The 25,902-nt window shown below is 43.5% G+C and overlaps 1 protein-coding gene across 2 annotated transcripts in view; it reads right to left on the minus strand.

Annotated features, from left to right (window-relative positions):
* The window catches only part of SEMA3A (semaphorin 3A), a 190,362-nt gene that overhangs the window by 155,596 nt on the left and 8,864 nt on the right, over positions 1-25,902 (minus strand). The window lies entirely within an intron of this gene.

Here is a 25,902-nt window from a genome sequence, read left to right on the forward strand (position 1 = left end):
TGTTTATGGCCCTGGTCTACTTGAAGATGAAAATTCTAACCTCAGAATTTCATCTACAGAAGAAGAAAAAAGGGATGCCATGAAGTAGTGATTCTGCAAGCAAGTATCGCAGGGTGGGGCCCCTCATGCAGGTGGTAATAATTAGCCCCCAAAGTGGGAGCAGGTGATGGGGCTAGCCAGCAACTTCCAGCCCCTATAAATCTTTGAGTTAACTCACCAAAAGGGGGGAGAGAGCCAGTGGGTGCCATGCCTGGGGTGGTGCAGCAGTGCAAGCAGCCATCGTGCCGCCACCACCGCCGCTGTTGGCTATTTGCAGTTTATTATTTTTTATATATATATAAATTTTTTATTAATTTTCCAACATAAAATAAGACACATCACAACACACAATACATAAACAAACAAACAAACAAACATATAAACACGTATAATTTCATAACCTCTTTTTCTTAAGCCAAATTTCAATGACTTCCCCATGCCTCCCTTTCCTGCATCCCTATTTCAACTTTTTCAGCAACCCCTGATCTCAATTACTTATGGTTCACTTTCTTTAATCATTTTTCTCTTACCCAATCGTTTACCACTGCAAATCTATTTTACATTACCCATGGCATTTTAGCACTCATTAATTTTACAACAGTTCTTAAGATAAAGTTTAAATTTCTTCCAATCTTCTTCCACCGTCTCTTTTCCTTGGTCACAGATTCTGCCCGTCATCTCAGCCAGTCCCATATAGTCAATCACCTTCGTCTGCCACTCTTCCAGCGTGGGTAGTTCTTGTTGTCTTCCAATACTTTGCTAAAAGAACTTTGCAGTTTAGTAGCGCTGCAGAGAGCTTGCTGGGGAGACCATGCATTAAAAAGGGACTCAAAAAAATAACTTAAACAAGGTTTTAATAACAAAACCTTGTTATACACTAAATACATCAACAACAAACCGGACCCAACCATCAACCCATCCCCCAGGGTAATGGGAGAGCTAGGTGCTGCTCCTTATATACTATACCCAATTGCTGACACAGCTTGATTAACACAATTCAGCAGCACCTTCTATGTTTCTTTTTTTTATATAATTAATTTTTATTCAAATTTCCAATAACCATTCCAATTACAATTTAACATCCAATTTAACTTATACATCTTGTAGACTTCCATCAGCCTATCTGACAATTTCCATATTTATCACAACTTTTCACATTCCTAAAATTTATGTTGCACTTTAACAATCCTTATTTTATCTTTTCCTTTGAGCGACATTCCTATCTATTCTTTTCACAGAGCTTCCTGAAATCCAACAAGCATTCTTTCCTGATCACACACAGTTTTGATATACTCTGTAAATTTATTCCAGTCCTCGGTGAATCTCTGATCGCGTTGGTTTCGAATTTTACACGTTAATTTGTCCATTTCTGCATATTCCATCAATTTCATTCTCCATTCTTCCCTCGTTGGCATTTCTTCCTGTTTCCATTTTTGGGCCATCAAGATTCTGGCTGCTGTAACTGCATATCTAAATAACTTCACATCTTTCTTTTCAACATCATTACCTAATATGCCTAATAACAATGCTTCTGGTTTCTTAACAAAAGTATATCTCAACATTTTTTTCATCTCGTTATAAATCATTTCCCAAAAGCTTTTCACTTTCTTACATTCCCACCACATGTGATAAAATGTTCCTTCTTTCTCTTGACATTTCCAACATTTATTACTAACTTTAAACATCTTTCCAAGTTTCACTGGAGTTATATACCATCTATATAACATTTTCATAACATTTTCTTTTATCGTAGTACATGCGGTGAATTTCATTCCCTCTTTCCATAATTTTATCCATTCCTCTAATTGTATATTATAACCAAAATCAAAATTTTGGTTATTTTGATTTTAGCACCTTCTATGTTTCACAGCTGTAAGACTGGGTCTCGTTATTTGTCCTGGCTCTTAAAGACATACACAACTTGTGAAGCAATAATGAACCTTCACATTTTAAAGTGACCATTCAACAGCCGCATGTGGAGGATCCCCCATTCGCAGCTTCAGCCGCGAGCAGAGGATCCTGGCACCGTCCTTACGGTGCTGGAGCGCTGGCGCCGGCAAACCGCTATGTACAGTGCATGTGCCGCATCACTATGTACGGCGCATGCATTGTACGTAGTGATGCCGCTCATGCACCCTACGTAGCGATGCCCCACCTCGGGTGCCACAACGCCTTCGTTCACCCTTGGAGAGAACACGCTGTAGATTAGACTGCCGTTTGATGTCTGTAGCTGGTGCCAGAAGAGACACCAATAAAGCCTGATAACCCATTTGGTGCCTACGTGTGAGTTATTAGCGGTTTGGAGGGAGGACTTGGGAAAGCCACCCCCTCCTTGACAGTATATGTGTCGCCACCTTATCTAGATCGGAAGTGCATCCTGGTCCTTCGTCCAGTGCTGGCTTTCAGCAGGTGTCCATGTACAATAAGAACTTGCTTTTTTCTGAGGAAACTGAATTGTGCTTTGAGGAAGTGAGAGCACTTGCACATCTTAGAAAGGCTGGCGTAAAAAGGCACAAAGAATGGGAGGGTGACTATGGGAAGGGACAGTATTTGAAGAGGAGATATTGCTTCCTTGAGCAACAAGAACTATAATGGCAGTCCCAGACATTGTCATCTTCCTAGAAAAGTGCAGCGCAGCCACCTGCTCAGCGATGCCTTCCAAGACCCGCAGTGAGTGGTGCATATCTACAAACCAGTGGTGCTGAGTGTCAGCTAGTGTGCGCAGGACCTTCCTCCGATGGATGTCTAAATTTGAATTTGGAGACTAAACAGAGTGTGGCAGGAGATGCTCCAGCTTCACAGCTGGTAGGAAATGGGCAAGAAAAATCAGTATTTGGTGAGACTTCCGTAGGCAGTGCTTCAGTTACACAACCAGTTGGAAATCTCCAGCAGCAACCAGCCTTGGCTTCTACATCAACCAGACTCTGTGAATAGGCTGCATCTGACAGTCACCATCATGGAGAACAGCACTTAGACCCTGCTCATCAGGAACTGCAACACTCCACGAATATCAGATGTGGTAATAATCTACTCCACCCTGCTGAGAGCCTGAGGGACCTGCTCTTGCCTCTCTCCACCTGGCCTAGGGGCGACAGGCTTTTATGGACTGCTGCCCAACAAGGACCACCCTGCTGAGAACCTGAGGGTCCTGCTCCTGCATCTATCTACCTGGTCTAGGGCGGGGACTGACAGGCTTTATAAAGACTGTTGCTGCTGCCAAGCAAGGACCACCCTGCCGCTGCTGCTGCTCAGCAGACAGGGCTTCTTCTTTTAAATTGTTTTATATCCTTTTAAATTCTTTTTTAGTGTTTCCACTATTTTTGACTGGGCTGTAAAGGGTACTTGCTGGGATGTGCCTGGGAGGAGAGGAGCAGGGGAGAGCAGGGGGAGGCCCAGTTACAGTGGTTCTGGGTAGGGGGAGATATGGCGTGGGAGGAGGGGCAGGCCGGGTTAGGGTCACGCAGCCCAGGCAGTTAGTGACTGAGCTGTGTGCCAGCCCCTCCTCCGACCTGGGGAACTGCGTTTGCCATATCAGCCAGCCCTCAGGTCTGCGACTGCTGATGCTGAATGCCACGGCAGCTCAGAATAAAAACTCCCCATGATCTGATTATGGATGAGGAGGCTGATCTGGCATGTATCGTTTGAAAGAATTTATACATGGCTTTATTATATATATAAACACCCACACACCTCACAGTGGTATACATAAAGCATAGAACAATAAAATTATCACTAATTAACATTAATAACAATAATGTAAAACTTCTGAACGAGCGGGGGGGGGGGATGAGCGCCTCTTCTCCCTGGTCTCCTAGAACTCCCTTCTGCCTCCTGCCTGTCCATGGCACCTTGGTTGTGGTCAAAAGTGGGATACATATCTACCCTAAAGAGCGATGCCACAGATAACAAAATTGCACCACAGTAAAAACTCATCCCTAAAGTTGAATCTCACTGTCGGCAGTCACAGCTCAAATGAAGTCACTTACTGAACAGCTCGAGTTTAATGGGCGGCATTTATTTATTTATTCCTCCCTCCCGACAGCAGACAGGAAGAAAAAGAACAGATGGTGCAAGAAACAAATTAGGCTGCCAGTTTTAGAATACAGTATCACACCAAGTGATAAAAGAAAGAATCCCTTTAACGAAGCATTAGTATACAGCACTTCATTGTGCAACCCTTTATCTGATCGTTTTGAAACCTCACACATGGCTTATCTTCTGCCTTTCAAAGACTGGAAGCAATATTTCTATTCAAACAAAATTCTGGATGGCAACACAAGGTATTTTTGTGTGCGTGAAGCATGCAGTGCAAGTCTACATTGGTTTACTCAGAAGTAAGTCCAAGCCCTGTTGAACTCGGTGCCACTTATGCCTGACTTTTGGCCACAGCCCACCCCCTCCTGCTTAAGGTTAAGGAGTGCAGCTTCCCTGGAAGGTCTGGGCACCTCCGTCTTTTTAGATAAGAAGTACTGAGGGCACAGAAATACTGATCTGAGTTTCAAAGGATCTCATGCATGCAGCCGTGCAGTTTCAATTAAATGCTGTCACTGGAAATCACCTCAAGGGGATGTCATTTGCTGTGAGTGTACAATAATTAGACTTCAGTGGAACCCTCAGAGTGGCATTCATTAAAGCCAAAAACAATTAACCAAGGCTGCATTTTATCAATTTTAACAAACACAAGCAAAATCTTGTATGTTAATAGCAACAAGAAACACAGCAACAAACGTCAAGGGAAAGCAGCAGGAAAGCCAAGTTGTTACTGCAAACAGAGTGCTTCTTTCGGTTTAAATTGCAGCTTGCTTGGGGGAAAAGAGAAGTCAGAAAACCTATGCAGGGTAATGTTGCAGATGTGGGAGAACCAGCTTTAAGCCAATATAAATCCCATGGCTTTGATCCTGCAAACCTATGGATCAGTCTTGGAGCTTAGCCCAGATTGACCTCATGTCGTGATACAGTAAGGCTACATCACCGCCTTATCTTGATAGTCTAAAAAGGAAGCTCACACGGTGTTACGCAGTCTAAAAGGTCAAAATAGTACAATGGCTGCCTATTAAGCTGATTCAAGACCCTACGTGAGCCCTGTATAAGGCATCAAGGAGACAACTGTTGGATACCTATTACTATTACTATTATCATTACCACCCTTCATCCTAAGGTCCCACTGGGCAGGGGGCCATTTTCTCCTCATAATCAAAATATGTTTCCACGTATTTCCAGGACACCCCCCTCCTTGCTTTGTCTTAATGCCCAAAGCCTGCCCTCTTCTCTCTGTCAAACGACCTGTGGTAAAGTGAAGCTGTTAAGTTTGCCTCCAAGCAGAATGATGGGCAAGATTTTTTTGCCAGAAACAACGACAAGCATCGTATGCAACCCTTTAGTCAAAAGAGAGCACATTTCTATGCATTTGGCTTAATACACCAGCTGAGTCCCCAGAGACTTGAGGTGAACCATAACATAAGTTATTTCAAAGTAACACATAGCTTGTCACTTGCTATTACTGAAATGGGCTATGCAGAAGCAAAGCGAGGATACCTGCGAAAGCATAAATCCTGGAAAGCGGAACTCAAGTCAAGGAGCAGTCCTCCTCAGGTTTTCCACATGGAAAATAAAGGAAATCTTTTCTAACTAAGGACCATTGTTCCAAATTTAACTCCTGCGAAAGGTTAATCCCTTTGGAACAAGCAGATGCCTTGACATGCACATACACACAGCATGAGTTTATATTTTCAGAAATGCTTTCCATACCTCGCAGCACTCAGCAGAAACAGGGATGCTAGAACCACGGAGATTACCCAGCTTCTTTTGGGAAACAACAGTCCTTATTGTGTGACCCCTCCTGATAATAGCAGGTCTCCAGTTTATTGACATTTCTAAGCACACCTGAAATATCAGGCTTATTAAAGGAAATAGGCGTTTCCTATTGAAAAACAAGAACACCCCTAACGGAATAGCATTCAATCACTCACTATGAGGCTCTAGCAGGGAAAATGCAAAGGTACTTTCTTAAATTCCCTAATATGTTTTTATTATTTTCCCCTTGCCTATTGGAAATTAACACATAGCATTTCTATGGGACTTTATTAATGTACTCATGGGCTAACGTAAGAGCATCTCGCATACAATATCTCAGCAATCCTTAAAATAGCTCTGCCGCGTAAGTCAGTTTTGTTATCGTCCTTCAGTTGTGAGGGAACAGCAGCTCACCTAATGAGCACATGACGGAGACAACATTTAACCTAGTTTTCCTGGTACTGTGCACCACTTCAGGAGACAGGCCACTGATCCTCTGAAGAAGAGACGAAGCTGGAGAGAATGGCAAGCTGCTGACCACACATGGCTCCCTTTACACCAGGAAGCAGGAGCTGCTAGCCAGTCCAAGGGAGAAAGGGCTGTTAAGATAGGGTTACTAGATGTCCCCGGTTCCCGGGGACAGTCCCTGGATTTGCAAATCTGTCCCCGGACAAATTCTGTCCCCGGAATGTCCCCAGATTTGCAAATCTGTCCCCGGGAAACATGGCAGCAACAGCCTCAGCAGTTGGCTCTGGCTGGTTTCAGGAGCTGTTCGCTACTGTGGTGCCCATTTTTCCTGCGCCATGGCAGCGAGCAGTTCCTGAAGCCAGCCAGAGCCAACTGCACTACCAGGCTGGCCCCTCCTGGGCAACGGCCGCCCGCTCGTGACTCCCGAACCTCTCCCGATCTGTCAGAACAAAGGGAGAAGGGGTTTCACAGGGTGCGAAAGAAGGGTTTTGCACCTTTGCCAGTATGGTGTAGTGGTTAAGAGCGGTAGTTTGCCAGTATGGTGTAGTGGTTAAGAGCGGTGTAGATTAACCTTTGCCAGTATGGTGTAGTGGTTAAGAGCGGTAGTCTCGTAATCTGGGGAACCGGGTTCGTGTCTCCGCTCCTCCACATGCAGCTGCTGGGTGACCTTGGGCTAGTCACACTTCTCTCAGCCCCACTCACCCCACAGAGTGTTTGTTGTGGGGGAGGAAGGGAAAGGAGAATGTTAGCCGCTTTGAGACTCCTTAAAGAGAGTGAAAGGCGGGATATCAAATCCAAACTCTTCTTCTTCTTCTTTATACAATATGCATGTGTGCTTGGGCCCAGGGTCTTTTGCCTCACCATCTCCACTACTGACTCCCTGTTGCTACTCAGCTTCAAAAAAAAAAAAAAAGGGTCCCCGGACTCATTGAAAAAAAATCTGGTAACCATATGTTAAGAAGCAACATAATGACCAAGTTTCTTCTAGACTGGGAGGTAGAGCAGCAGAAAGAAAATGAGGCTGGATCTAGACCCATCAAAGAAGCAATTTAATTAAACACATAATTAAACTCATACAGGGAAATCCGGTTGGGCAAGAGGGGACTCCACAGCGCCATCTGGTGTCAGTGTTATATCGCATATACAACACATATAAAAATGCCTTTTCTTTACCAACTTAGCTAAGTCAATTATGGGGGGGAAGAGCCAATGACTACTTTCCCCCTGAATGTTTGACTAAAATCTCACCCACAACCAGCTTCTCTGCATATCCACAAGGACTGGTACAATGTTTCCCAGGGCACAAGACAAGAACTAAAACTGCATGTAGAGGCATGAACAGAAGCACATGCTCTCAGCCATGCTCTATGAATCACGCAGCAAAACATATTAACATCTATATATGTAGCATGTTATCAAGAGATTAAAGGTAAAGGTAAAGGACCCCTGACAGTTAAGTCCAGTCACAAAAGACCGCTCATCTCACTTTCAGGCCGAGGGAGCCGGCATTTTGTCTGCAGACAGCTTCCGGCTCATGTGGCCAGCATGACTAAGCCGCTTCTGGCGAACCAGAGCAGCGCACGGAAACGCTGTTTACCTTCCCGCCACAGCGGTACCTATTTATCTACTTGCACTTTGACGTGTTTTCGAACTGCTAGGTTGGCAGGAGCTGGGACTGAGCAACGGGAGCTCACCCCGTCATTGCGGGGATTCGAACCGCCAACCTTCTGATCTGGAAGCCCTAGGTTCAGTGGTTTAGACCACAGCGCCACCCGCGTCCCATTATTGAGAGATTAGAAAGTTGTAGAACGGGATATATATTTTTCAGCCTGCCTTGAAATTTATTTATTTTTTTACCTAATTTACAGACAGAATACATTAGCAAAGTTATGACTAGTTCAAAAGGAAGCAAGCGGAGCCATGGAGATTTACACACACAGAACAGCAGAGATTTGAATCAAGCAGCCAACACACTACAGATCAGCTTCCCATGCACCCGTGCCATTGAGTAAAGGAATAAAGCATGCGAATCAAGAGGTAGGAGTCTGAGGGCCAGGTGAATCCACCCAAACTTTTTGTTTCATTGCCTGAACATTTTAACTTCAAGCTTTGCCTGCTAACTTCAGTTTGCTCATACAGAACCATGAGAGCACTATTATTACAATTATTATTTATTGAATTTATATACCGCCCTATACCCGGGGGTCTCATTAATCTGCAATATTCCTGCTGGAAATAATGCAGCAACAACTGAAATAAAATATGGGCAAGTGATTAATTGGGCAACGCTGAGGAAGTTCCTGACAAACGGATTCTGAGCATGCTTTGCTCCTCAGCCAGCAAAGACCCAGCGACTGGATTTGCCTCAGCTGAAGAGCTTTCAGGTCTGGCACCTCATCTTGTTTACAGTCTTAAGAACAGGTTGGCATAGGATTTGATCAAAGTCAAATTAAAAGTCAACTGAATTTTAATTGTCTAAGTATTTGTATTGTTCTCTGCTAACCTAACACAATTTAAATGTGAAGTAATAGGAACATAACACAAGTAACCTATTAAACACATGACAGACACATGACCTGAGCTATGTTTTTAATGAAAGGTAATCTTTTATCGGCTTAATAGGTAACAGACCACATTTCACTTTGTAATTTAACTTAAAAAATGTGTCACTTTCTATAAATAAGCAAACAAAACTAGGCTGCTTAGCTTTGTTTTGTTCTTGCCACTCTGAGCAAAAGGGAGAGATGTACATTCTTGGCCTGAAGGGAAAACCTGCAAGTTCAGAAACACAGGCATGGGCCCTGAGAACTCATCTGAAGGTTAGTTTCATACCCTTAATATTCAGCACTTTCAGAAACTAGTTTAAAACATGGTGAAATACCAATCTGATTGTAAGATATGCCTTCACTGCAGAAGCTCAAGCCCAGGAGGATGTCAAGGGGGAAACATGAATATTACACGTCAGAAATATTCTGAGTTGTGCATTTTTGTTATTATTGGTCATTTACATGCCTAGGCTTGTAAATACTAGACTTACAGACCCTTCCCTGCTCCCATGATCCCTTTGGGCACCATTTTTGGTCTCCCCAGAGGAAACAATAGATAAATGCAAGGTTTTAGAGGAGCAGGTGAGGTATACAGTTGAAGCTGCAAAGCCTATAAAGGGGTTGCACTCAACACTAGTCACAGGGCAGCATGGGCCAGAATGCTCCAAGATAGATGTATGTCCTGTAGCGGCAATGGGTGCAGTGACATTTTGACCGGGAGGAACAGAAGTTGCAAATACAGTGGTACCTCCAGTTACGGACAGGATCCGTTCCAGAGGTCCAGTCGGATCCCAAGGTTTCCGCAACCTGAGGACCGCTTCTGCGCATTCGCACGGGGCAAAACCCAGTAAAATACTTCCGGGTTTGCCGCTTTCGCATCCTGAAGTTTACGTAACCAGAGGGTTACGTAACCGAAGGTACTACTGTAGTAGTAAAAGCAGAGGAAGCAGGTGACAGTTAAAGCACTGTGAAACGTACCTGTGATTTCAGCCTGTATGATTCCCAGCCCACCTCACTGGCCTCTTCTGCTGACCTCTGACCTCTGGCTTGATCCTTTGGCTTTTGCAAAGGAGCCCATGACTCTATATAAAGAGCCCATGACTCTTTATACAGACTGTTGGTTGAGCCCTAATAATGTTTTGACTATGGTCTGGAGAGTGACCCTAGTCATCAACTGATCTGCTTCATTTTTGAACATAAACATACAGTGGTACTTCGGGTTACATACGCTTCAGGTTACACACTCAGCTAACCTAGAAATAGTGCTTCAGGTTAAGAACTTTGCTTCAGGATAAGAATAGAAATCAGGCTCCGGCGGTGCAGCAGCAGCAGGAGGCCCCATTAGCTAAAGTGGTGCTTCAGGTTAAGAACAGTTTCAGGTTAAGAACAGACCTCCAGAACGAATTAAGTACTTAACCCGAGGTACCACTGTAATGTGGATTGTTGAAATGTGGAACTGACAGTCGATTCATATTTCATCCAGACTTTTGTCTTTTTTCATGTTAATTATTTCTTAACACAACTATTTTATTTTCTCCCCTTTCCTCCCCCTTTGCATTGCAGGGGATCATAATAGACTAGATGACCCTTGGGGTCCCTATACAATTCTAAGATTCTGTGAAAAGGAAGAGGCCCAATTTATTTCTCATTCCCACTTGGCAACCTTAGCAAAAGAGCACTGATGTCTCTCCCCACTGCATGGGCTTTGTTTCAACAGCTATTTCCCTTGCACTTTGGCAAGCTATCTCTACGGCTGCACAAGGGCTTAACAACACAAATTCTCTCGGCAGCCCTCTATGATCACTGAGCCTGAAAGTCATCACTGCCAGAACTTCAGATGACTTCATCAGCAAGTGGCTCAGGCAGCCTTCACTTCACAGCGCAAACTGTGCAAAACTGTCTTCCTTAACACTTTAAATGAGCATTTACCCCAGAAAAGAAAGAAAGAAAGAAAGAAAGAAAGAAAGAAAGAAAGAAAGAAAGAAAGATGATGATGATGAGGAGGAGGATTAAATTCTTGCATTCTTTGGAACATTTTGACAATGTTGGGGAAAGAGACCATGTGCTTCCTCACTCCAAACATCTTGCTGGAGGGTTTGGGATGCCTTTCATAAAGTAGCAAGAGAAATGTCCCATTTCTAAGTCACTTAGACATGGATTCCTTTGTGTGGACATTTCTATTAGCCAGAGATTTATTACAGTTGATTTCATACAGGAGTAAACGGCAACAAATCTCATGCAATATATGGATCGATGGGCCATAAAACTGCCATGTTTTATGACAGGTAGACATCTAAAGGACAGAATGAAAAGAATGCTTTCTATTAGGAAAGGGAACCCAAACTAGCTGTGACATAAACCGCAATAAGAAACATATTGCACTGTCTCTTATCTCTGTGGCATCTGGAAGCAAAGGCTTTGGCAAACACAAACAGTTGTCTCTGCATACATGTTGATACGATTTTCACTAATTTGATCTACTTTAACTGCTATTGGTTCATTGTAACATTTTAGCAAAAGACTGAAGGGCCTCCTTTAGGCAAGTAGCAGAACCAAGCACTGAAGTTGACTCTGGACTGCCTTGCTTTTAAATGTACAGTGGTACCTCGGTTTAAGAACTTAACTCGTTCTGGAGGTCCGTTCTTAACCTGAAACTGTTTGCACCACTTTAGCTAATGGGGCCTGCCGCCGCCGCCGCATGATTTCTGTTCTTATCCTGAAGCAAAGTTCTTAACCCGAGGTACTATTTCTGGGTTAGCAGAGTCTGTAACCTGAAGCGTCTGTAACCTGAAGTGTATGTAACCCGAGGTACCACTTTAGAAGAGAGAGTTGCATATTTGAGTGTTCTTCCAAGGAAAGCAAAATGACATGCTGGAAATAATCAGATTGATATGGTCAGCTGCTGCACACAAGACAGCAGACGATTGAGTAACAGCATCCACACAGAGTCACTGAAAATCAAAATTCATGTGGTGGCCAAACATGAAAAAGTATGTTAAGTAACAGATGATAAGTAATTATAAGATTTCCCAGGGGAGACTACTACATTCCAGAAACGGAATGACCTCTACAATGGAACGTTTAGTATTCACTGAGCACATCTATCAGGAACTTACCATGTGCAAGCTCCATCAAAATGCTGGAATCTTCTGCATGACCCATTCATCTCAATGGAATGAATTTCCTCTTCCCTGGGAGCGATGGGGCTTGATGATGTTCCATCAATCTCAGAGGGAACTGTATGGCAAAAACATGGGTGCCCCCTTATAAATACTGCAAGCAGCCATGCTTCTGCCATATAGCTCCTCTAGGAGTGATGGGATGTCATCAAGTCCTGTTCCTCTTGTTGGTCGCAGCTCCTCTACTCTTTTCAAAGCATGTGCTGCAAAGAAGACCCTAGCAGTTCAGCTGCTCAGGTGGTGGGTGGCTTGAAGACTAATCTGAAGCTTTGTAAATGGAATTTTAAAATAAACCAACAATTGCACTGCTAGAGCACTCTGGCTGCACTGTGAGTAATTACCACTATGACTATGACTACAATTGTTTTACTTTTCTATTTCCACATGGATTTTACAGGGTATTCCCTTTACAATCCACATGGAAACAAGACAGAGTGGACTTAGTCCCATCTTCACGTTGAACTGGGATGTTCATTCCTAGCCCGAGTTTTCAAACAGCTCTTGGCTCTCTGCTGTTTTATATTTTTATTTCCAGAGCCATTATGCCTCCCCAAAAGCTCTATGAAGCACGCCATCCTTTTAAACTGATACCTAAAGTGAGCGATGCTGACCAAGTCTGAGAAGGGTGGAGGTGCTCAAGATAGGGACAGGGGTGGAGATGAGGAAGGCTCAGAAGGTGAGCCAGGGAATTTTTTCTTCAGAGGGAGGTGCAGAGATGTCTCTCTTTCTCCTTCTCCCCCCAGTCTCTCAACCACCCAGCTTTAAAGAGTGAAGCAGGCTTCCAAATAGGATATTGGGAAGTTCACAGAGGGTTGGATAATCCTTAAGACCACCTGGTCTCAGACTATCCCAAGTCCCAAGAGAAGGGGAGAAGAGTGACGCTTGGAGAACTGCCACCATCCAGCTCCCATAATGGACCTTCCCTCCTCCAACAGTCACCAAAGGGGCTTCTGAAAAACCATCTGGTCTGAGGGGAGCTAGAAGCAGCAGCAGCACTTTCTTCTAAACACAGTTGCCTGTCCTACCGTTGTTATTTAAACCACGTTGTGAAGGCTGCCTGAAAGGCAGTACATAAATACCACCATACTGTCAACCCAAGCACTTTAAATTGTCCCAGGACACAAAAGAGAAGAAAGTCATAAGTTCTGTGCAGCACACCTCTGTCAATAGCCTTTGCTGCTGCATTCTGGAGCTCTCATTTCTGAACATTTTCCCAGAGCAGTCCCAGGTTGAGTGCATTGCCCTCACTCTAATCTGGAAGTTACCAGGGTGTGAATGACAAACAATTAGACCTTCATGCAAGAAGCTGCAGTTGGCTTACCAGCCTGAGATGCTACAAGCAGAACTGAGATGAAACCTCTCAAAAGTTTATCTGAGAAGTTTGGGGTGTGGGGGTCTATAACACCCCACCCTGCCTGCTATGCACAGACAATGTTGCAGAACAATGCTAAGTCTGGGACATTGAGGAGTGTGCAAAATTGTAGCCAGGCTGCTGCTGCTACTAGTACTGTTAATAATAATAATAATAATAATAATAATAATAATAATAATAATAATATAGATTGGGGAAAGCATTTGTACCACTCTCCCTGCTAATGGTGAGTTCCACATCCCTGAGAAACTATGGGGTATTTACCACCTGGTAAAACAATCTCCCCAGTTCTCTGCTCACCCGTAGAGTGGAGACCCATGAAAGGTCTTTTGGGCATAGCTCTGATGGAAAGCACTCCTGGGCACGGATGCCATCCACACATCCAGGAGCAGGCTTGGGTCAAAGAGCAATGGTGAACCCGATCTTTAAAGCCCCATTCAGAAACGATTGAGTCCTGGCCCCAAAGGCAACCGCTCGCCCAGCCATTAACAAGTTTGCCTTCACTAGGAAAAGTTTTACAGCAGTGCCAACTTGAATAAAATATTGGGGTGGGGGCAGGTAAGCCCCACCCCACATAATCAATCATATGATGCAGCACACACACACCATTTTAATGGCAATGCCCAACAACTTTGGGGGGCCCTGCCATCATTAGATGCCTCCCATGTGACTAACATTTGCCAGTCACATGAGAATTACTAGAGAACTCTCTAGAATTCAGTTACCAACCAATCAAGTTTAAATACATAGTAATGCGTACAATTTCAGTGAATTAAATTACTCTCTCTATATATATAATTTTTCAGTTTTCACAATATTACAAATACATACCTTGCAAACACATATTTCAAATACAATTCCATATTTGATTCCCCCCCCCCTTTGTGGTTCCTTTTCTAGTTTAGATTTTTAACACTGCATGTTCCACTTTGCTCCATTTTTAAGTTATTCTTCCTTTTATCTTAGTGATGTTTTTAACTGCTAGACTTAAGTTAGTCCTGCTAATGAACTTACTTGCATGCCAGAACTTTTCAGATATTCTACAAATTTTCCCGATTCTTTAATAATTTTCCCCTCTTGATTTTTCATTACACCTGTCAGTTTTGCCACTTTGGCATAATCCATCAATTTAATTAGCCACTCTTCCTTAGTTCTTTCCATCTCTGGGCAAACACCATTCTGGCTGCAGTTGTGGCATACAAGAACAAATTTTTAAAGTCCTTCAGAATCTCAGTGTTCACAATCCCTAAGAGAAAAGCTTCTAGGTTGTTGTTTTTTACTAAAGGTTATCTTAAACATTTTATTCAATTCATTATAAATCATTTCCCATAAAGCTTTTGTTCTTTTACTGGGTCACCACATATGATAGAAATTACTTTTCTTTACACTTCCAGCATGAGTTTGATTTTGATTTGTACATTTTCACAGGTCTACTAGGAGTTAAATACCATCTATACATCATTTCCATAAAGTTTTCTTTCACTGTGTAGCATGCTGTAAATTTTAAATCTACATTCCACAACTTCTCCCATGCAGCCATTTCAATAGTATAAGCAATATCTTATTTCACACTTACTTAACAGGTAAGTGTGAAATTTAGCAAGGCTCTGACATACAATATGCAACTGCTGGTTCAAAAAAGAGGTGCCCAGTTCCAGTTATCAGCTGGAAAAAAAGAACAATAACAAAAGTGTCTTCAGGCACATAAAAGACCAACGTTAAAGTGAAGGTTTTCAAGCAGAGGTTGGATGGCCATCTGTCATGGATGATCTAGGTGAGATACCTGCATTGCAGGTGGTTAGGCTAGGTGAGACTCCGGGTCTATGAGATTTTTTGTGTGTGGCATTAACTTCATGAACTACAGCCCAGGTTGTCAGATGCATCTGAAGGTGGGCTGTAGTCCACACAAGCTAATTCCATAGTAAATGTGTTAGTCTTTAAAGTGCCACGAGGCTCTTTATTCTTTCAACCACTGGCCATTAATTATTATTTTTAAAAAACGATGATAATACAGACCCTTAAATATAAAGTTCCATTCCTGGTGTGGTTTTAAAATGTTATAAGCAGACATTTCCTAGCCTGGCAATTCCACCTCACCTTCTCATATAATTTCCATACACTGATCACCTCCATATGTCTGGCAGAAGGTAAAATAGCTCATGTGGCTTCATAGTACTGGTGGGGGAGGTCTGTCCCAGGGAATGCAGAAAGATTTCAAAGCTCTCTCCAAACTTATTTGTGCCGACAAAACACGTTTCTTCAAGCAGTGTATCTTTCAGAAAGAGAGGAATTGTTGTTGTTTATTTGTTTAGTAGTGTCCGACTCTTCATGACTCCATGGACCAGAGCACGCCAGGCGCTCCTGTCTTCCACTGCCTCCCGCAGTTTGGTCAAACTCGTGTTGGGAGCTTCGAGGACACTGTCCAACCATCTCATCCTCTGTCGTCCCCTTCTCCTTGTGCCCTCCATCTTTCCCAGCATCAGGGTCTTTTCCAGGGTGTCTTCTTTTCTCATGAGGTGGCCAAAGTATTGGCACCTGCTTTGCAGTTATGGGAGATTTCAGGTTCCACTGTCAGGACATTTAGTTGAAAGCCAGGCCTTCAAGTGTAGATACCCTGTTGCGTGTTTAAGGGCATCAGGCAGCACTTCATCCCTGCAGACATCTTTCACCAGCCAAGAGAGCAAGAAGCTGGTTGCATCACTGCAAGATTCTTCCCCACGTTATCAGGACACATGCACTTGTTGAAATCAATCCAATAAAATATGAGAAATCGTGTCCTCCAAATCACGGAGAGCCACGTTTTGCGGTGAGATCACCAAACTGCCTTCTTGTTGCTGGGGCGGTCCCTTTTGGATGAACTCCGCACCTCATTGGTTGCCTCTTTGTTACTGGGGAAATTTTTCTTAGGTTGGGGTTTGATTGGTAACTAAGGGGCTATTTAAGGGGCTGTACAAGGTGAAGTACTTTCTCTTTCGCATTGTGCAGCGGATCTCCCTCCCTCCCTATAATTAAGGTTGTGTTTTTGACCTTGTTATGCTTGTCTAGGGGTTGTCTTTTTTTGGAGCAGGGGCCAGGAATTTTGCCACTTGGCTGTTTGGCTGGTGCCATTTGGTTTTTGCCTACCGTGTCACAACTTTGTGACGTTGACGGTTAGGCACTGGTTCATTATTTGGTGGAGGGGATTATGGATTGGCTGTGCTTGCCCCTCATTTTTGGTTGTTGCTGCTAGGGAATTCCATTAAAGGAATCCAGGGGCTCGATTTGCTCTGTCCGATCCCCTTTCAGGGGTTGCCAGAGTTCCTAAGAGGCAGAAATCCAGCTCTGTGCTCTACCAGTATGTTTTCCCTTACTGACCTCTGGAAGTCCAGTTATCAGTCCTGTTCAGGTAGCCCGACCCAATGCCTAAGCAACCATTCACATGCTGTAATCAATAAAGTTGTGGCCAAATTAATGCCAAAAATCTTAAAACAAATATTCTGTGTCCTGTGTGATTTATTTTGGAGGGGGTTTGGGGGTCTTCACACACAAGGTGCTGCATTGGACACCCCAACTGGACTTGCAAAATCTACTACATCTACCCTGGAATGGACTTCATACCAGCCTGTGTTTCTATGTCACAATTCTCTGGCCAAGATATGAAACTGGCACATATTATCCCCATATCAAACAAAGAGAAAGGGCTGGTGCCTTTGGGCTTTTCTTGTGATCATCCGGCTGGATGATTGGGAACAGGATGCAACAGCCTTGGTCTGATCAGGAAGAGCAGCTCATTATGGTTTCAGCACTTCTATGAGGTAACGTGTCTAGGAAATGGAAATTTGCCCATAGCCAGCTTTATGGCTGACTAAAGTATTCAAGTCCACCACACTTTTCACTATTCCAGAATTTGAAATTGCTCTTTAGTGAGTATTTAATAGCTGCACCAGTTAGTTTCCGTATCACTTGCATGTCTTGAAAGAGGCCTTTTGTGGATCAAAATAAGGGAGTGGAGGGAAGAATGAGATGAAAGAAACAACCTCCTCAGATTGTACATTTAATTTGCTTTACTTCAAATAAAGACTTTTATAAAACAAGTCTTTAGCCGTTTCACTCATTTTGGGCTGTCCATATTTAGCACAGCAATCATAAAAGCAGATGCATTTACTGTGGAATAAAATTCTAGTTTGAACATTACAGCACATCATGGGATATGAGGTAAGCACAGATGCAACTATAACCAGTCTTTTCCTGGGGGTTTTCATTGCATTTAAATGTAGCTGAACTTATGGGAGACATTAGGCAGAATGACAGCTTGAGACCCCAAGCCAAACGTCTGAAACTGGGCGTTTTCTTATTCAACGGGCAGATCTTTAGTGAAATTTATGAATGCCACAGGCCTGAGGTCTCTGGCACCCACCTTGATTGTGAGGAAGTTGGATTTTAAAAGGATCAAAACCAAGGTCCTGATCCTACTGAATCTTGTGAGATTGTATAACAAGTTGTGTAATGGGGTGGGGTGGGGGGACCAATCCAGCAAAGAATAATATGCAAGGAAGAACATCAGGAGAACCCTGCTGGACCTGACAAAAAACAACCACCTAGTGCAGCATCCTGCTCTTACAGTGGTGAGCCAGATGTCTAAGGAAAGCCCACAAACAGAACCTCAGGGCAGGCAGCTCCTGGTTTATTCTTTATTCTTGAATGCAGAATTAACTTTACTGCTCCTCTCTGAGTCTCCGCGCTGCCCTGCAGCTGAACCAGCCCTGACAGCAACTAACGGAAGACCAACTTTACTGCTAGGAACAGTCTAGAAGAGCAGTATAGCAGACTGCCTTGGAACAGCAACGTAACAGGGATAAACCCAGCATTGCAGTATAATACTGGGCATCTGGCAGCCCAGCTTTTTGTGTGTGGCTGCGCCACTCCAATCCAGATCTGTACACGACTTGTCTTCTGTGGCACTGAAAGAGCTTTTCTCTCCCCCCCCCATTCTGCTTCAATCATCTTCTGCTGATTATCAAAGGGGTGTTCACATGAGTGTGAAATTCAAGGAGTGTCAAATCTGTTTTCCCCCTACACAAATAGCTGAGCTGTAGAGTTGTACAGGACACGGGTGGCGCTGTGGGTAAAAGCCTCAGTGCCTAGGGCTTGCCGATCGAAAGGTCAGCGGTTCAAATCCCCGCGGCGCTCCCGTTGCTCGGTCCCAGCACCTGCCAACCTAGCAGTTCGAAAGCACCTCCGGGTGCAAGTAGATAAATAGGGACCGCTTACTGGCGGGAAGGTAAGCGGCGTTTCCGTGTGCTGCGCTGGCTCGCCAGATGCGGCTTTGTCACGCTGGCCACGTGACCCGGAAGTGTCTCCGGACAGCGCTGGCCCCTGGCCTCTTAAGTGAGATGGGCGCACAACCCTAGAGTCTGTCAAGACTGGCCCGTAGGGCAGGGGCACCTTTACCTTTACCTTAGAGTTGTACAGTTATTCACATGTAACGTTCAACAAGTGTACAGCCTGTGTACCTGCTTTCACAATAGCTGAGCTGTTTACACTCTTTCACACAAACTCTTGTGCGAAATTTGTAAAGGGAGCTAAAATGAATTACGAACCATTTCTACCTTCACATTTCCAAATAATATGTGGAACCATAAACTGGATCCTGTTTCCAGTTTTACAGCAAAGCAGGTGGTTTCACCAAAGTATACAGCTGTCTCTCAGCACTGTCATTATAAATGTCTTTCTTTGGTTGTTATTACCATTCTGAAAATAAACTAATTAACACTTAACTGAAACACAGATATGGAATTCACTGGGACAACATCTAGAGCAAGGTGTTATTCAATGTTAAATTTGGGAATCAATATATAAACCCCAAGGTAACATATGTAACTGCTTGCTATGTGAAAAAAAGACTGGTGACTTTTCCAACAAATTAAATTGCACTTCTCAAATTTCTGAACTTCTAAAAAATTAAACATTAAATGTAAATGTATATATTAAATTAAGTCTTATGTTAATGAATATTTTGGGGTATTCTGTAATCTTAAAATATATGAGAGCATGTTTTATTAGGAATCTAAAGCAATGTATATGCAATTCTAAAAATAGCAGTTTGTTGCTTTTGCTCTTACACTTCCACTTAGTTATTTAGTTATTTATCTGGCTATACATGACCTTTTACACAGTAACACAGGGAATGATAGGCCCCTATTCTGAAATGTTTAAATCTAAATTTTGACGGTAGCTGAGAATATAAAGCAGAGGGTTTCCAAATGTGCCCAGTGACATGTAGCTGAATAGTGCATGAGAATACTGAATACTGACTGTCAATTATGCAGAGAACATTTCCCTAGGGATGAGGAGGAAACTTCAGCTGGAACAGGCAGGAGATCTTCCAACATGTGCTCTCCTCCTACGTATCTAAAATAGACTCTCCTGACAGGTGTGTTCTGGTACTTGCTGAGATATCAGGTATTTGTGGACTTATGTCTATGGAAGATAAAACAGAAGAACCCCCCCCCCAGCCCACACCTGCACACCTTATTTAGGTGGCTTAGCTGCTCATTTTACATCCAAATAGATTTATATAAAGCTCACGCCCAGAACCAATCCCAGACATTTTCCAGACTGAAGTGAAACAGCAGGGCTAGGCTCTTCCTCGGCTCATCTCCCACTTCCCCCCCAGCAAATCCTTACTGCCTGTTTGTTCTTTGGTTGTTTCACCACTTCTACTGAATTGATACTAGGTGGATCAATTTAATATACTTTCTGGCCAAAGAATGCCAATTTGAACCCATGAAGAGTCAATGAAGTAGCTCCTCACATAATCTTACCATTAGAAAAATTCAGAATTAATGAGGAATCTGGGTCTGGTACTGCTTCGACTCCTAGCAGTGTAAACTCAATCCGGAACATTCAAATAAATGAGTTTACCGTCCCATACTAAAAGAAAAGAAAAATAACAAATCTGTCTCAGGGTGTAGAAACATTTCTAGATTTGCATATATGCATATGTATGCTTACGTGGAAAACACAGTACCAGAATCTGGGTCATGCAAGTGTTTTGTATAACTTTTAAAAAGTAGTGTTTGAAAGATAACTCTTTTAGTCTTGGAAGATGACCTGATTTGGAGTCTGTGAATTATCTTCCAATGGTTTATGAGAGAAGATTCCATGACTGATTGTAGAACTATTGCTTTGAAGAACTATGGCTGTTAGGAAAACGTGTGTAGACGCAACCAGACAGAGACAGCAGCCATCTCTGGATCTAGAAGAGCTGGTAAAATAAATATGGCTCTGTGAAAAATGAAAATTGCAGGAATATTCTCAATATCCTAACTTTGAGCAATAGTCAAGCCACATGTACACAATAGACTTGATTCTGAACTAAGACCCAAGCCTCTCTCTTCATGTTATTGTTTGTGATGAGGGGGTGTCAATGCCTTTCCAATGAAATGCTGCCCAGATATCATTCTTCATATGGATAAGCAGCAGAAGAAACTGATGGAGAAGAGAATCTTCTTAAACCCAATGTTCCAGGCCTGTAGCATCATGGCCATCCCTGAGGACTCTGATGAGGGAAAGGAAGAGGCCATGGAAAGGGACTCTTCCACTCAAGACCCCAACTCAGAGCTGAGACCCTCCACTGAAACTCGCCTTCTGGAAGTCTTGCAGGAACCCTCTTCCTTCGCTCAGAGATGCCTAGGAGGCTGCTTGTACATCAGATGTGTGTGTGTGGTGGAGAGAGCTCCATGGCGCAGTCTCTTGAGGCAACAGTGGCACCTCAGCAGGCAGGAGCAGAACCAGTCCTCATGAAAGAACACCCAGGTTCAGGCCAGGAGTTACTGATAGAGCAGACGTTCTCCTGAGAAGTTGGACTTTAACTGTCTCTCTTTAAAGTGTGGTGGGACAATTTGACACTCCTATGCAGTTTTCTGACCCTGGAGTCCTGACTCTGGGCTTTGTCCCTGAACTATGTTTAAGGAATCTTGACACTCCTTCCCTAAGTTGGTTTGTTTCTTGCCACACAACTTGTGTGTAATGACTGGTTTCTGCTTCTGTTGTCAGTCTTCTGGGATGGCTTCATTATTTACCACAAAAGTGCACCTGCTATTGTTCTTGGGCATCTAGTTAGAAGGAGCCATGTAAACCTTGAACCATCATACTTTTAGAATGCAGTCAGGTACATGAAAATCTCTTTCACATCTTCTCATAGGAAATTAGTTAACTATTTTATCAGCAAACACTGTTCACTGGAGAGCCAGTGTGGTGTAGTGGTTAAGAGCAGTAGTCTCGTAATCTGGGGAACCGGGTTTGCGTCTCCGCTCCTCCACATGCAGCTGCTGGGTGACCTTGGACCAGTCACACTTCTCTGAAGTCTCTCAGCCCCACTCACATCACAGAGTGTTTCTTGTGGGGGAGGAAGGGAAAGGAGAATGTTAGCCGCTTTGAGACTCCTTAAAGGGAGTGAAAGGTGGGATATCAAATCCAAACTCTTCTTCTTCTTCTTCACCTAGCTGAGCATTTGAGCAAAGCAGCACAAAGACAGCAAATATTTTAAATTATACAGAAGCAATCATACTTCTTGCAGAGTTCCAGTACTGCTATATTTTGGAAAGTCTTTGTTTATGGCAAATCTATAGGATCAGTGAAGAACTCATAGACTGACAAAAATAGGTAGCAAATTCCAGATTCGCCAATACCAATTTATCATGGTTTACAGTAGAAATAATTCTGCATGAAGGGTATGTAAAGCTGAAGCCTAGTGCCTCTATATTATTAAATGCTCCAGCAATACAGGTTCTCTCCCCACCTTCCCTAATTTTGCTACAAAATTTCATCAGCAATTGAGTAGCTGACCTAATCTAGCCAAGGTATCATTGGCGGCCAACAGGAGACCTCTGAGACCTCTGACACTTGCCACCTTTTCAAATGCCCAATGAAAATCCAAAACTGAATAACATGACAACATCTTTAAATATTGATTGGAGCTTATTAGTCCTTTAATAGTGCTAACCACGAATTGCTTCAAGCCTCCCTTCTGCAGTGACAAGTAGTCCTTTGTTGAGGTCCATGATTTAATGCTTGGCCTTTAAGATCCAGTTGCTTTGGAATTTGACTTACACTGCAGTTTGGATAGCAGCAAAATGGATTTGGAGACTTTGTTCCGTTAGTTGCAAAGGTTTGTTCAATGTCCACCTTTTTATTCTCATAAAGGAGGACTTTGTTTCTTCTTCCTTTCAAAAGTTGTGGGATATAGACTGCTTTCCACCCTTTCATGTCACATCTTTGGAGTTTGTATGTAATATCAAACCTGAATGCACACTTACTCTGAAGTGACAGAATTTATCATGAGGGGAAAAGACTATGTGGCAGAATATTCTCCTGGGCCTTGGATCTCTGTCTAGGGAATAGAGCAGCCTCTGAAAATATAGACACTGCCATTCCTAATGTGAAATGCCAGAGTTAATTTTGCATGATTGTATTTGACACTCTGTTTTAGGGGGGAAAGCAGGCGAAAGAAAGAACATGAGAAGAATCAGGGAGGAAATGAAATACATTTGCAGTCTCCAAAGAACAAATAGGAAGATCTGAAGCAACTGGAAAGATTAAAGTCTGCACGTCGAAGCAACAAAAGCTCATTCTAAAGATGTAGCGATCAGACCGAAGAAAGATAAAACTTCAAAACCAAAACATCACGCAGGAATCTGAGCATCATAGCACGGCACTAAAGAAATCCTGGAAAAGAAACCTAGTTTTAAAAGGAAACCCAAAAATAGAAAGAGTTGGTTGGCAGTTTCCTTCTTTGATGTAATTTCACACATACACACAAGTAATAGATTGCCCTGAAGAGCTGGCTCACATTACAGTTATCCCACAAATATGTTGCTTGTTTTAAAATGTGGTTATGTCATCTATATAAACAAGCATGGAAGAGAGAGAGAGAGAGAGAGAGAGGAGAGAGAGAGCAGCAAGCACTAGGGCCTCAATATAGCCCAACGAGTCGGCCTGTTTCACACGCTAAGCCAAGTTTCGGCTACAGCTGGTGATTAGCAAGAGAGAGCCTAACCACAAGGCCCACTTTAGATGACACACCAAACCAAAGCACGGCTTGGCTTGGCTTGGCTTGGCATGGCCTAGCAGCAAAAAGGGCTAGCTAAGGCAAAAGCATCTTAAAAAGCAGAGACATCACCTTGCCAACAAAGGTCCGTATAGTTAAAGCCATGGTTTTCCCAGTAGTGATGTATGGAAGTGAGAGCTGGACCAGAAAGAAGGCTGATCGCCGAAGAATTGATGCTTTTGAATTATGGTGCTGGAGGAAACTCTTGAGCATCACACCCCCAGAAAGAAAAGGTCACACACGTCTTAGGCACATGTGTGTGCCCAGACCAAGTTCCATGGTGCTGGAAAGTACAGAAATGAAGGTTTAGGTGTTTCAGTGTCACTGTTTTAACAACCAGAGATGCAAAGAGGGCCTACGTCTTTTGGCCCATGCCTTAACAACTGAGTCAGCAGGTCACAAGGATACGAAAACTTGCAGCAACCTTTTCACCCACATGAAGAGGTACACCTATGCTCAAATTGTATAGAATTGTCATATGGAAGATGGAACAAGCTTGTTTCCTCCTGCTCCATAGGCTAGGGCCCAAACCAATGGATTCAAGTTATAAGAAAGGAGATTCCATGCCCTCCAACATTACTCAGATGAAACTCGGGATATTTCTCACTCCAACCCCCCTGATCCTCGTGGACCCACCCCCATTCTCCCCCCACCTGCAGAGCATTTCCTATCAGAAGAAGGGCAAGTGCCATGCCCACTTCACCAACAGGACACAGCACGCATGCCCTCCACTGCCCTGAGAAAACTCCTTAATCCCGATCTTATTTTATTCTTTAGTAGATTAGAATTTACTAATTTTGGTCACAGACCAGTTCCAGCTCACATACAACATCAGGGAAGTCATAAAACATGATAGGGATACATTTGAATTTGCAACTGGGTATACCAGGGGCAATATAGATATAGCAGCAGTTAAAAATATGTAAGTTAAATCTTAATCATGAAACTATAACCTAAAATTGTCATTTAAGGCCTTAGTCATTATGGTAGCACAGCTTGTTCCCTACGTTTATGGCGGTCACACAGAATTTGACCACCCTTAGTGTGATCTCAGGATCCTTGACCTCTACCAGGGATTTTAGACATTGAAGTTCAGACCCATTCAGAGATTTCTGTATAACAGGGATGATAAATGCCGAGCGTATATCCCCGTAGAAACGGCAGTGGAACAAGGCATGAGAGACAGTTTCTACCTCCATCAAGCCGCAGGGGCAGACTTGTCCCGCGTATGGTTTAACCTCGAATCTGCCCTGCAATAAGGCAGGTGGCAGCACGTTGAATCTAGCAAGGGTAAATGACCGTCTGTATTTAGTAGATTGTTTTCTAGTAGATTTTTAAAAAGAAAAAACTCACACCAATTAGAAAGGAGCAAGATTAGACATAGATGCGCAAAGCATTCCCCCCCCCAATCAAGACTCCTTGAGCCCTGCTCCGCTTCCCCTTTCTCCCCACCCAGGGCCGCACTGCCCTTTGCCTGCACCTCAGGGCTGGCGCGTCACACAAGGCTGGACTTCAGGAGTGGGAGCAGCCTCTGCTCCTCCTCATCCACTGTCCAGAAGCTGCTAGGAGCTGCCATGGGGAGGAGGCCGGTAGCAGCAGCCATGGAGCGGCCATAGCATGCTCCCTTGCAGCCACCACTGCCGCCCAGGACAAGCGCTGGCTCGTCCTCCTCCCCAAGTTCGGTGGCACCGCTACTAGCGGTGGAAATAGGGACATTTCAAGATCAGATCAGAAACCAGGGTGGCTTTCATAATTCCAGGACTGTCTCTGGAAAATAGGGAGACTGGGAGGGATGCTTTCTGACAGTGAGAGCTGTTCAGCGACAGTGGAACAGCCTCCATTGAGAGGTTGTTTTCTCTTATTCCCAAAAATCCTCATGGGGCTAAGACACTACAAGCATCATGTCCTTGGACGCCCTGACTACATTCTTATTTTCTACAAAGGTTCCAGTCCTTTTGAATTTCTCCTGTTGGCCATGACTATGTAAGGGCAGTCAGGTGGCGGCGGACCTGGCTTGGTCACAAGGGCCACCTGGCTTGACAGGGAGCTGCGGGTGACTGACAGCCACTCATTCTCAGCCTAGCCTTCCTCACAGGGCTGGTGTGATGATGAGCAGGGGAGTAAAAGAACAGTCTAAGCCACTTTGAGCTCTCTGAATGATAGGTGGTGTATAAATGTTAAAATAAAATAAAATACCAGTCCTACCATGGTGCATTCCTTGTTGTAGCCACAATTTACATTGTTTGGTTAACACTTGTGAAATGTGATCTGTGAAATGGATTATTAATGTTTTAATAATTTTACACAAAGTGCTTTGTAAAGTTTCCCTGAAAACTTGTAGGAACTCATGAAGTTGTACTGATCTGTCACCTGATAGGAGATTTATATGCAGTTTTGCTAATTTTGATCTAAACT

The sequence above is a fragment of the Podarcis raffonei genome, chromosome 5 (genome assembly GCF_027172205.1).
Source record: "Podarcis raffonei isolate rPodRaf1 chromosome 5, rPodRaf1.pri, whole genome shotgun sequence".
NCBI classification, from domain to species: Eukaryota; Metazoa; Chordata; class Lepidosauria; order Squamata; family Lacertidae; genus Podarcis; species Podarcis raffonei.